The sequence below is a fragment of the Natator depressus genome, chromosome 3 (assembly GCF_965152275.1).
Source record: "Natator depressus isolate rNatDep1 chromosome 3, rNatDep2.hap1, whole genome shotgun sequence".
Classification (NCBI taxonomy): domain Eukaryota; kingdom Metazoa; phylum Chordata; order Testudines; family Cheloniidae; genus Natator; species Natator depressus.
Window position 1 is genome coordinate 52,192,572 of NC_134236.1, and position 13,322 is coordinate 52,205,893.

General features: G+C 42.7%; 1 protein-coding gene across 1 annotated transcript in view; it reads right to left on the reverse strand.

Moving 5' to 3' along the window:
• LOC141984480 (protein eyes shut homolog) overlaps positions 1 to 13,322 on the reverse strand; it is a 461,568-nt gene that overhangs the window by 44,649 nt on the left and 403,597 nt on the right. The window lies entirely within an intron of this gene.

The window sequence follows — 13,322 nt, forward strand, 5'->3', positions numbered from 1 at the left end:
CCCCAACTTAAACTTCACCTAGAAATCAACCGGTATCCTGTGCAGGTAACAGAACAGAGTTTTAATAAACTCCATACTGAAAATAACTCTGCTGTTTCTTCTTCTTGTATTCTCTCACAAAAAAAGCATGATCTCAGACTTATCTGAGAGGTATCTCAACTAGTTACCTTTCTGCAATGCTCAAATCTATAGCAAACACTGGGTAAGATGCCTACCACACCAGATAATAAGGAGATATAAAATGGGGAGTCAGCAGAATACTGAAGATGGCGTAGCCCAGGGGTCTCAAACTCAAATGACCATGAGGGCCACATGAGGACTAGTACATTGGCCCCCAGGTGTGCAGGAGGAGTGAGGGGTGCGGCAGGGGGTCGGGGTGCAGGGTGCGGCAGGGGGCTCAAGGCAGGGAGTGCAGGAGGTGTGCAGGGTGTGGTAGGGAGCTCAGGGCAGGTAGTTGGGGTGTGGGGTGCAGGAGGGGTGAGGGGGTGGCGGGGGCGGGATGCAGGGGGCTCAAAGTGGGGAGTGCAGGAGGTGTGCAGGGTGCGCAGGGGGCTCAGGGCAGGAGATTCGGCTGCAGGAGGGGTTCGGGGGGTGGGCTCCAGCCTGGCACACACTGAGGGCAGGGCAGGCTCCCTGCCTGCCTGTCCTGCCCCCGTGCCACTCCAGGAAGTGGCCAGAACCTGGGGGGGGAGCGGGGGGGCAGAGGGCTCTGTGTGTTGCCCTGGCTGCTCCTCCAGGTACCTCCCCAGAAGCTCCCATTGGCCGCGGTTCCCCGTTCCCGGCCAATGGGAGCTGTGGAGGGTGGTGTCTTGAAGCAAGGGCAACACACAGACCCCTGGGCCTCCCCTTCCCCAGGTTCCGTCCACTTCCCAGAGCAACGTGGGGGCAGGGCAGGCAGGCAGGGAGCCTGCCCTGCCCCTGGTGCACACTGGGCCAGAGCCGCTCTAGGTAAGTGCTGGGCAGGGGGAGCGGGGAGCTGGTGGGCTGCAGAAAATAACCTTGCTGCCCACATGTGGCCCATGGGCCTGTTAGGGGGCTTATTCCTTCACCCGCTTCCTTCCCTGGTCCTTCTCGCATGAACAGAGAGCAACATACCCAAAGTCCAAAGGTGCAAAAAATTCGATGTTTATTGGGGTGAACTTCCAGCAAGCATGATTCCAGTTTCCTTCCTTAGTGTCCTCCCTCCCAGCTCTGACACCACAGAGCCTTACACCTGTGTCCTTGTTCCCATTCCTGCCCTTAGCCAAACATGATTCCAATTTCCTTACTCCCATTCCCTGTTCCCATTTCCCTCTTTAGCAAAACATGATTCCAATTTCCGCACCCCCATTCCCTGTTCCCATCTCCCCCTTTACACACACCCACCCCCTCACTTCCTGATTGACTGCAGACTATATAGTAAAACTTGAGTTCTGCTTAGCTATACCTTAACCAATCATGTTCCTGAAATTTAACTAACCAATCCTAACATATTGTAACATGATTATGTACCCAATTATATCCCACCACCTTAATTAGTTTACACCCAGCAAAATTAATTATACAGCAGACAGGAACAATCACAGAACCAGACAGAGATTATACAGACAAACAATAGCAAAGTGGGAACTATAATGACAAAACAATACAGAAGTGAGGATTTCACATCCCAGTATTGATAAGTGAGTTCTGGCCAGACAGGATGCTATCAAACTAAGTTTCCTTTTACATTTTCTAGGCACTTCTCTTTCTTTGGAGGCGATAGGCATTATCAGGACAGGATTGTATTCCTAACAGCCCAATAGCATCTGATTTCAATGTGACTAGTTTGGAATGTGAGGATGTGACCGGTCGCTTCCTAGCTTATGGCTGCCTCTGCTGCTTAGCCAAAGGCCTTAGCCTAAGCACAGGGCCTCAAACTGTCACAGTAAGAGAAGGCCCTCACACCGGCAGACAGTGATTTTAATTCTTTCTTTTGTACCGCTATAACTAGCCAAGTGATAAGAATACACCTAAATTCTTAGCGTATAGGCCTTTACAGACAGGCCTGAATATCTATATCCTAACAGGGCCGTGTGTTTGAGACCCCTGGCATAGCCAATACTTGAAGAATTAATCTTCCTAAATGACGTATGCATTTGTTAAACAAAAGGGGGAATGCTCTTTAAGATAAATCTTGGGGCAGAAGAGTAGCAAACCAATAATATCCTCTGGAATCTCTCTCCAAAAAGAAAAGGGATGGAACAATACTAAGGTTATTATCCTTCCTAGGGATCAGAGACACATCAAGAACATGTCAGGGGTAAGAAACAAGGGTGATGCCATGGTAGGGGTCTACTACAGACCTCCAAACCAGGAAGAAGAGGTGGATGAGGCTTTTTTTAGACAATGAACAAAATCATCCAAAGCGCAGGACTTGGTGGTGATGGGGGACTTCAACTATCCAGACATCTGTTGAGAAAATAACACAGCAGGGCACAGATTATCCAACAAGTTCTCGGAATGTATTGGAGACATTTTTTTTATTTCAGAAGGTGGAGAAAGCTACTAGTGGGGAGGCTGTTCTAGATTTTAGTTTGACAAATAGGGAGGAACTGGTTGAGACTTTGAAAGTGGAAGGCAACTTGCATGAAAGTGATCATGAATGGTAGTGTTCACGAATCTATGGAATGGTAAGAGGGATAACAGCACAATAAAGACAATGGATTTCAAGAAGGCAGACTTTAGCAAATTTAGGGAGTTGGTAGGTAAAATCCCATGGGAAGCAAATCTAAGGGGAAAAACAATTGAAGACAGTTGTCAGTTTTTCAAAGACATTATGAAGGGCAAAAGAAAAGGTGTACTTGTGGCATCTTAGAGACTAACAAATTTATTTGAGCATAAGCTTTTGTGAGCTACAGCTCACTTCTATTGAGCTGTAGCTCACGAAAGCTTATGCTCAAATAAATTTGTTAGTCTCTAAGATGCCACAAGTACTCCTTTTGTTTTGCAAATACAGACTAACATGGCTGCTACTCTGAAACCTGTCATTATTAAGGGCGTAAGAGCAAACTACTACACTGCATCGGAAAGATAGGAAGTATGGCAAGAGACCACCCTGGCTTAACCAGGAGATCTTCAATGATCTAAAACTCAAAAAAGAGCCCTACAAAAAGTGGAAACTCGGTCAAATTACAAAGGATGAATATAAACAAATAACACAAGTATGTAGGGACAAAATTAGAAAAGCCAAGACACAAGACGAGATTAAACTAGCTAGGAACATACAAGGAAACAAGAAAACATTCTACAAATACACTAGAAGCAAGAGGAAGACTAAGGACAGAGTAGGCCTGTTACGCAATGAGGGGGGAGAAAGACAATAACAGAAAATGTGGAAATGGCAGAGGTGCTTAATGACTTCTTTGTTTCGGTTTTCACCAAGAAGGTTGGAGGCAATTGGACGTCTAACATAGTGAATTCCAGTCAAAATGAGATAGGATCAGAGTCTAAAATAGAGAAAGAACAAATCAAAAATTACTTAGACAAGTTAGATGTCTGCAGATCACCTGGGCCTGATGAAAAGCATCCAAGAATACTCAAGGAGCTGACTGGTGAGCAATTATCTTTGAAAAGTCATGGAAGATGGGAAACATTCCAGAAGACTGGAAAAGGGCAAATATAGTGCCCATCTATTAAAAGGGAAATAAGGACAACTTGGGGAATTACAGACCAGTCAGCTTAACTTCTGTATCCGGAAAGATAATGGAGCAAATAATTAATCAATCAATTTGCAAACACCTAGAAGATAATAAAGTGATAAATAACAATCAGTATAGATTTTTCAAGAACAAATCATGTCAGACCAAGCTGATAGCTTTCTTTGACAGGGTAAAAAGCCTTGTGGATGGGGGGGGTGGGGGAAGCAGTAGATGTGGTATATCTAGACTTTAGTAAGGCTTTTGATACTGTCTCACATGACCCTCTCATAAACAAACTAGGGAAATGCAACCTAGATGGAGCTACTATAAGGTGGGTGAATAACTGGTTGGAAAACCATTCCCAGAGAGTAGTTATCAGTGGTTTACAGTCATGATGGAAGGATATAATGGCTGGGGTCCCACAGGGATAGATTCTGGGTCCGGTTCTGTTCAATGTCTTCATCAATGATTTAGATAATGGCATAGAGAGTACACTTATAAAGTTTGCGGGCGATACCAAACTGGGAGGACTCGCAAAATGATCTGGACAAACTGGAGAAATGGTCTGAAGTAAATAGGATGGAATTCAATAAGGACAAATGCAAAGTACTCCACTTCGGAAGGAACAATCAGTTGCAGACATACAAAATGGGAAATGGCCACCTAGGAAGGAGTACTGCAAAAGGGATCTGGGGGTCATAATGGATCACAAGCTAAATATGAGTCAACGCTTAACGCTGTTGCAAAAAAAGCAAACATCGTTCTGGGACGTATTAGCAGGAGTATTGTAAGCAAGACGCGAGAAGTAATTCTTCCACTCTACTCCACGCTGATTAGTCCTCAACTGGAGTACTGTGTCCAGTTCTGGGGGCTACATTTCAGGAAAGATGTGGACAAATTGGAGAAAGTCCAGAGAAGAGCAACAAAAATGATTAAAGGTCTAGAAAACATGACCTATGAGGGAAGATTGAAAAAACTGGGTTTGTCTAGTGTGGAGAAGAGAAGCCTGAGTGGGGACATGATAACAGTTTCCAAGTACATAAAATGTTGTTACAAGGAGGAAGGAGAAAAAATGTTCTTCTTAACCTATGAGTATAGGACAAGAAGCAATGGGCTTAAATTGCACCAAGGGCGGTTTAGGTTGGACGTTAGGAAAAACTTCCCAACTGTCAGAGTGGTTAAGCACTGGAATAAATTGCCTAGGGAGGTGGTGGAATCTCCATCATTGGGGGATTTTTAAAAGCAGGTTGGACAAACACCTGTGAGGGATGGTCTAAATAATACGTAGTCCTGCCTTCAGTGCAGGGGACTGGACTAGATGACCTCTCGAGGTCCCTTCCAGTTTTATGATTCTATGATCAATGGCATCCAAGGCAGCTGACTGAGGAGAAGAATCATGATGACACCAGATTTTCACCCATCACCAGGAAGAGACCAGCCAACAAGACAAGCAGTGCAATTTCTTTTCTATGTGTGTTATTATAATATATTATTTGTATTACAGCAATGTCTAGAGGCCCTAAATATATTATTGACATATAAACAGTCCCTGTCTAAATAGATAAAACAGTATGTCTTGTATTTGTTTATTTATTTGTTTTATTCATTCATTTCTATTGTCCATTATTACAGAATTAATTATTATTAATTATTAAGTAACTCACTCAAGATAAACACAGAGTCTGTGCCTTAACCACAATACTATCCTTCCTTTCTAAAATGGAACCCTAAAACAAGCTGACCCATCAGCAAACCCTAAGGGCTCCCAACATTGCTGGAGTTGCCTCATTACAACGTCCCCAAAACTCTTCTCTATAAAAGAAAGATTTGAGGCAATTAGGGAAACTGCTAGTGCCAAGAAGTGGTTTCTTGAGCAAGCATCCAACAGTTGCTTCTTTAAGAGACACTCAACTTTTTCCCTCCTGCAATGAGACATTGATTATTGACTTTGATAATAGCCCTATGAGCTTCCCATTGGCCTTCGCCAATTCAAAGGAAATGGAACTCATTTAGCAAATATTCCATACATCCACCAACATCTCCAGAACCTCAGCAAGTGACTCAAACTCAAACAGTAAAGGGCCTGTATTTGTCTCCATCAGACACGGTTATTATGACAGAGACAAAGTGGTAGGATTGGGAATCAGCTCTCTGATTTACAAGAAATTTTGAAAATTTCTAAGAGTGAGAAACATTCATCCGTCACTATATGTAGCAACCTGGATCGCTGAAGAGAGAAAGGATGGGCCAGTCACTAGAGAGCTAGCTGAAGACTTGGAAGATTTGGGTTCAATTGCCTGCTGTACCATAGCTCTCCCATGTGATCTTGCATGAGTCATTCAGTTCCTTATCCACAAAATGCAGATAATAGTAATTCCCTCTCACAGGGATGTTGTGAGATTAAATACATTAAATATTGTAAAATGCTGAGACACTATGGTAATGGGGTATTGTGACAAGGTGGACTAGGCCTGGAGGGCCCCTGCCCCTCAGCCCTGCCTCACCATGCCCCAGAAAAGAGCAGGATAAGTCCTCCAGGCAACCTAGAGTGGCTGCAGGGAAACAGCCAATCAGAGGGGCTGCTGCAGCGACCAATCAGTTCCCAGAAGGACCCTATAAAAAGGAGCAGCAGAGGCAGAGCAGTCAATTGCCACCTGGAGCTTGAAGAAGGAGAACCGGGTTTCCTGGCTAGCTGGAAGAGCAGCAGGACCACAGACAGTTCACTGCAGGCAGGACTGAACCCAGGGAAGGCTGCAGAAGACCAGGTGCCTGGCTGGCTGGAAGAGCAGCAGGACCATGGACTATGTGGGCAGGCTGAGCCCAGGGAACTGAGCCCAGAACCTAGCCAGACCAGGTGAGGGTACTGTGATGAGTCCTGATGGTATGGTTGAAGACTAAGCCCAGGGAGGGCAGCCAAAAGGACACTAAGATACTGGGTTGGGCTCCTGTTGGGCTCTTAAAGAAGGCAGTGTCCCTAGGAAGGAAGCCTTGGTGCTACGGCCCCATACCAGGGCTGCAAGCAAGAACTACATACTGTATACCCCAGAAGTGGGGGACAGTGTGTGTGACTCAGCCAGAGAGCTGAGTTGCTGAAGGCCAGCCAAAAGAACCATTGGCTGGGGCGGGATGCGGGGGCTGAAGGTGCTTGTGAGAGGTGGGTGCCACCCCACTGTAAGAACTGAAGAAAAACAGGCTCACACTCAAACAGAAAGGAGGCACTCCTGAGGGGCAGGTGCTGCCCCATTTCAAAACTGAGTGATTGCAGGCTCATATCAGCAGAGAGGGGGGCTCACCATTTCAGGTATATTTAAGTATTTTAGATAAATCTACACCTTCACCACCCAAAAGAAAAAATTTGCTGAACAGGACTATGGTGTAAGGTAAGAAACCTTCCTGCACAAGCATGGAAAAAACTCTTTACACTACATTGTTCTGACTCAGTATGGCCATTCTTAAACAATACTTCACAAAAATTCAGCCACACCATAACACAAAATAAAATCACTCTGACTTGTTTTTCTTTTCGTCTCATGTGAGAAGGAGCTTGATTAGACTAGTCCGTGCCTCAGATGATTAACATATTTCATTGGCAAATATTCTCAGTATTATCATGCAGCACTACATGACTAACCATGTGATGGCTCCTGAACAACCCTTCCTTTTAAATTGCTATGATAGGTCCTGTTGGTCTACAGATGACCTGTGAAGAATGGAAGAGAGAAAAGATGTATGGATTAAGAAAAGGTTACCTAAAGGACTACACCTCATGGAATTTCTTGCCTTATAAATGCACTTAGTTATGAGCCTGGCCACATTTAGTAAAGAACTACAAGACATAGGCCTTTCCATCTTGTTAAACTATGAAATCCTGGATTCCTAGCTAACTGGTGAGAATGAAAACACATTAGAAGCAGCACAATTTCTTTTCAATTTATTTGACATATTAATGATTTCATTTAAGGCTTGTTATAAACTGTACCAAAATATCACAGTGGTAGGCATCCTATAGGTTCTAATAAAACTATGACATAAAACATACCTTAATTTAATGAGAAATTGTGTGATTTTGGAATATCAGAAAGAGGCAGATGAAGATTAGGATTTAATCTAAGTATGCACTGACGTTTTGTATGCGTTCTGTATACTCAGTTTAGTGCTTTGAAAGTGCATACCATCAAAAATGAAAGTCTAGTTCCAAACACTGTGTCTTCTGTGGAAAAGCAGGAAGCGTCAATGAGTATCTAGAGTAGCAGCCATGTTAGTCTGTATTCGCAAAAAGAAAAGGAGTACTTGTGGCACCTTAGAGACTAGCCAATTTATTTGAGCATAAGCTTTCGTGAGCTACAGCTCACTTCATCGAGCTGTAGCTCATGAAAGCTTATGCTCAAATAAATTGGTTAGTCTCTAAGGTGCCACAAGTACTCCTTTTCTTTTTTTAATGAGTATCTAGAAACCACAGAAACTGACAATGTAATCATGCAGTTTGGCCTCAACATGATATTAGACTTGCCAAACTTTCTGTACAGAGGTATAAAACTATGTTTAGATCTTGCATAGTTCAAAGGGTGCCACCTCTTTTGAGAAACAGCAACACAGACAAAATAATCTTTTGCAGCTTCTAGTATAACTGTATGATCCATGCAAAAGCTGGCCAGACAACATTAATTGAATAATTTATGCAGCCCATTTTTCTTTTATGAAAACAGTGCCCTTCCCAGCCAGGAATGACTGTTTACTTCCATACCCACATACTAATTTAATGGGGACAGTTGTGGAATGTGGTTGCAAAAAAATTAGAAACAAGTACATTCAGTATTTTCACTTGACTCATATATGAAACAGTGCTGTACAGACCTCAACAAGAAATCAATATGGGGAGAGGTGTTGTGTTTATGAAACCCCAGGCCAGTTTCCTGGCATTCCTACAGTTACATAAAGTGGAAATCAGTAAGATACTACATTCTTTCATTAAGTGTCTGGGTAGAGCCCTGATGCTGTTATTTTCAATACTTCGGACAAGACTCTAGTATCACCCTTCTCTGTTGGGATGCGGTATAGATGTGCCATCCACTTTGTGAATGGAAACAAAATTTAAAAGATCAGCCCAACCTGCCCAGAAAAGAAAAACAAACTTCAAAATGTCCTAGAAATTCCATCTCTCTACTGGCTTAGCTCCCCAGCTTCACAAATTGCTCCCACTTTTTATCTGAAAATCCCAGTAACTTGATCATGTCTTCCTCTTTTTATGGTTACATTTATTCAATCAGGAAATTGAAACATTATTTTGTAACTACACTGGACATGCCTGCACAAGCACTTACCACGTGGCAAACTGGGGTCTAACACTACAGCTCTCCAGCATGCTGCACACTGACTGAGTGGACCCTACAGATGTGCCCTAAAAGTTCCCCAGTGTACATTAACATATTGTGATTGGAACTAAGGTAACAATGAATAATAAATAGTAAATACAGGCAAACAGTTCACTAACATCACAAAGGCTAAGATGTATTCACACTCAACATTTGTTGAATAATTTTGAATTAATGAATTCATAAAGAAGTCTGATCACATATAATTCATGACCAAAAACAGTCAAAACTCCTCAAATAAATTATCCACCATTCTCTGCTCTATGCCACGATGTCAAGTATTTTCACACACTAATTCAGGCACTATACATAAATATACACACAGTTTATATAGAGGTCTTATAAGACTGAAACAAGAGGCTCTTCCCTATACTTAAGTTATTGTAAGCACAAACATTAGCTTTTCTGCTTAGTGTATGGCTCTGAAGGAGGACTGGGGGAACAAGAGCCCATCTAGGGCAGATTCTGCTTACGACTAGTGAGAAAACCACGTTGACAACTGGAAAACAGTTTCAGCATACAGTTTAAACACAGACTCCTCTTCTCAGCTGGTTCTGAACACAGTCTGGATGCCAGCGTGCTACAAACTATTTTAAGAAGCTACCTCTGAGGATAGGCAAAACCTAGTTTTGTGCAAAATTATGGTGCCATATACTTATTGAGTAAATTCAGTCAGTACTCTGTAATCGACTCCTGTTATAAACAATACCTTACAATCTTGTTTTTACACTTAAAAAATAAATAATTTTATTCACGGCTTTAATTGAAAAATTCAGTGCAACTCCAACTACTGTAACTATTCACTAATTGGAAAATTAAAAACAAAACAAGCAACTATGCCATTGGCAAAAGCTCTGATGCTTCTTTATAGAAAGTTCTCATTTCTCAAGGACAGCAAGGGAAAAGAAATGGATATCTGATCTGGTGAGTGAACATTTAAAACTCATTTCATCTTCATCAGCTGTTGGAAGGAGAATGCCAGTAGGCCCTTCAGATGTGAGAGTATTAGGAATAGGTGAGTTATGCCTCAAGTCTGGATGAGTTCATTGCCTAATGAGAGCAAAGCAAACATTTGGCTAGTTCAGAAGTTAAGGAGAAATTAGTAGCAGGTTTCCTAAATTACACTTTAATAAACAGGGTGTAAACGGGGGCAGAGACAAGGGAATGGGTAAGAGGAGAGAGATAGAGGAAGAAATCCTGGTTCCATTGAAGTCAATGGGCTTTTTGCTACTGACTCCAGTGTAGTCAGGATTGCACTCACCAACTGCCTATCTGTCAAATTTGATCCTGTATCCTTGCCTGGAATTAGTTTAAGAGCAATTATTTTCTCCTGACTAGACTGGTCTGAATCTGAAACACATACAGTGATTTATTCCAGTTTCTATTTTCCCCTTGGCTATTTGGGTTACAGGAGGAAACACGGATTCCACAGCGAAAGATATACAAATAGAGTTATCTGTCCTTATCTTCTAAGAGAAAAAAAATCAACCCTCATCTCATGTATGCATAGTACAAAATGTTGAGGGAACCCACAATTGCACTGTCAGGTTTGTTTTTTTTCTTATCCAGAAGTTAAGGATGATTGCTGAAGGATAGCTCTTTTATTGTTGCCTTGTGAAGGATATATTACTTCCCCTTTACATTTTAGAGGGACTCAGAGGAATAATCACCTGTCATTTTGGAGGCCAGGGCCATAAACTCAGATGCATGTAAACCCCTGCCAATCAGAGCCCACAATCACACATCTGAAGTTATTTAGTATGGCAGTTTTTAAAGAGATGGCAATATAAATTCCGGTAAAACAAAGTAATGTATAAATTGAACTTACACTAAAAAGTAATTTAACAATATGTAGAGTGAAGTCATGAATATATATGTGTGTTAATTTTAAGGCAGGAATCTGGGAAATAAATTTATTTTTCAGTATGGGATTTGAATTCTATAACTGGAATAAATCTTCCTAGTTCAATTTAGCCACATTTATTGCCAAGTTATTATTAGCATTTGAAATCAGTATACCATTTTCATGTCTCAGGATTATGGATCAGAGATATTGGTGTCTCAGCTAAGAAGTGCAGACAATTAGGTGTCCAATGTATCAAACAAGAGGAGTAGCTTAAAAATAGAATTTTAGAATTTTTTTCTTGTTATTGAATTGTAGTCATCTCAAGTAGTTTTCACAGAAAAGGTCCTTTGACTGCAGGATCAAGGAGAGAAGAAGGGAAGCATTTTCCCTTTTTAATCTCATATGCTTTTATAATTTATATTAAAACACAAAATACATTCACACATTCCCAGCCAATGAGTAATTAGATTTAGTTTGTGGATGTTGCAAACTTAACAGCAGGATAGTGTTTTACAATAAAACCAAAAAAATCACTTAACTTGTACCCTCAAAGAGAAGATGAACTTCATGCAATTTCTAACAGCAGATCCTTCCATGTCTCTGTATTTATTTAGATGGCCTGTATATTATAAGGATTTGGAGACCTATTTTGTAGTTTTCAGTCTCTGCTACTAACTCCCACCAATAAAAGAGCAGTTGGAAAGTTAATGCCGATAATGGCTCCCAACTCTGTGCCAGTGAAACCCAATGGAGAGGAGCACCAGATGTAAAACTAACTGGGAAAACATCAATGGAGTCATACTGAGTGGGAGTCGGTGTGGAGGTGCAGGGCTTCTGTGAAGTTGCCCCCTCATCTCCTCCGGAAAATCCCTCAAGATCCACAAGCTTCTGGGATGCCCATTCAACAATAGACATTTTTTGTCCTTTTCCCCTAATGGAATGAGTTTTCCTAATCCCAGAGGTCCCTCCTTCACATATTTCCAAAGGAGACAGTAACTGGATCCCAAATATTAGGGAAAAATATTATTCTGCAATACACCAAAAAGAGTTAAGGGAATTCTTCTCTCCTTGTGAAAGCATCCGATCAGGATAACTCTACAGAGCTCCAGAGAATGATAGGGGAGTGGGCTGACAAACCATGTCTCCAGCAGTTGTGGTCTGCAAATTGTGGAAGGGGTCTAGATCCCTGGGTGACTGGGTGACAGGCTGCAGTCAGCAGCATATGCTAGATATCAGCAGGTAGAGGTACAGTGTCCTTCTGTTAAGAGGAGCACCAAAGAACAGCTTCATAGTGCAACTGCTACCAGAAGGGAAGGCCATGCTCTGGCAATTAAGTTCCAGTAGTTAAGGATGCAAGAAGTGCCTGCTCAGAGCAGGATTTGCCCTTTGGCTGGGCTCCTGCAACTTTAGGATGAGGAAGAGAATTAAAACACAGACAAATACGATAAAGTGGAAACAGGTCTTTTATGAAAACTAGTAACTTCTGCTAGTGTTGCACACTCACTTATGCAGCACAGTAAGATCAGATTAAAAAAGAAAAGGAAGTGGCTGGGGCATCCATATGGCCTGTTGATCCAGGTCTGCTGGAATACCCACTTGGGACTGTGATCAGCTGGCCATCAATTATAGCAGCTTTAGTTAGATCTGAATTGGCACAGGATGAAGTGCATGCTGCACCCAGCAACATACACCAGAGGCCAGTGGGCTCCAAGACAAGAACAACAAGAAAGTAGCTTCAGTCACCCACCCCGTTTGGAATTCATACTGAGTACACCTCACCTGGATCAGAGCATCTGGCCCTATGTCTTTGGGACAAGTTAAATGTTATGATAGGGAGCATGGAGAGGCTGTGCTACATGATGAATCTGCTAAGCAAGGAATCCCTCCCATCAACCCGTCTCCCACTGCTTTATGGCCCTCTGATGTCACACGGGTACATCTCCTGGCCAAGTGGGGGAGAGGGCAGAAACTTCCTGCCAGGGAAAGACCCTGACCCAGGAAGTGACCTGGCACTTGGGAAAGTGGTTGCAGCATGGCAAGCCAGGAGCAGCAAGGAAGCCAGATGGAGGGATAACCCCCCAGGAAACTGTGTTCAGAACAGCCTGCAGCAGAAGCAGGGAAACATGTGTGGAACAGGGTCAGACACTGCACCCACATTCAGGTCTGTGCAGAACTTGAGGGAAAGCAGCAGAGACTGGGCAGGGACCCAGTGCAGAGGGGACCCAATGAGACACACCACTAACTAAGCCTGGCCTGGAAACCACAAGCTCTTATTTGCCATTAATAGAAGAGTGGACAGGAGAGGGCACGCCCACACCAGGCCTAAAGGGCCCTAATCCTCAAATGGACTGTCCCCCTGGGTCCAAATAAGAATTGCTGCTGTTTCACTTTGAGTTAAAACTATTTAAGCCTCTGGACCTAGAGTGTTTGCAACATTTCCCTTTC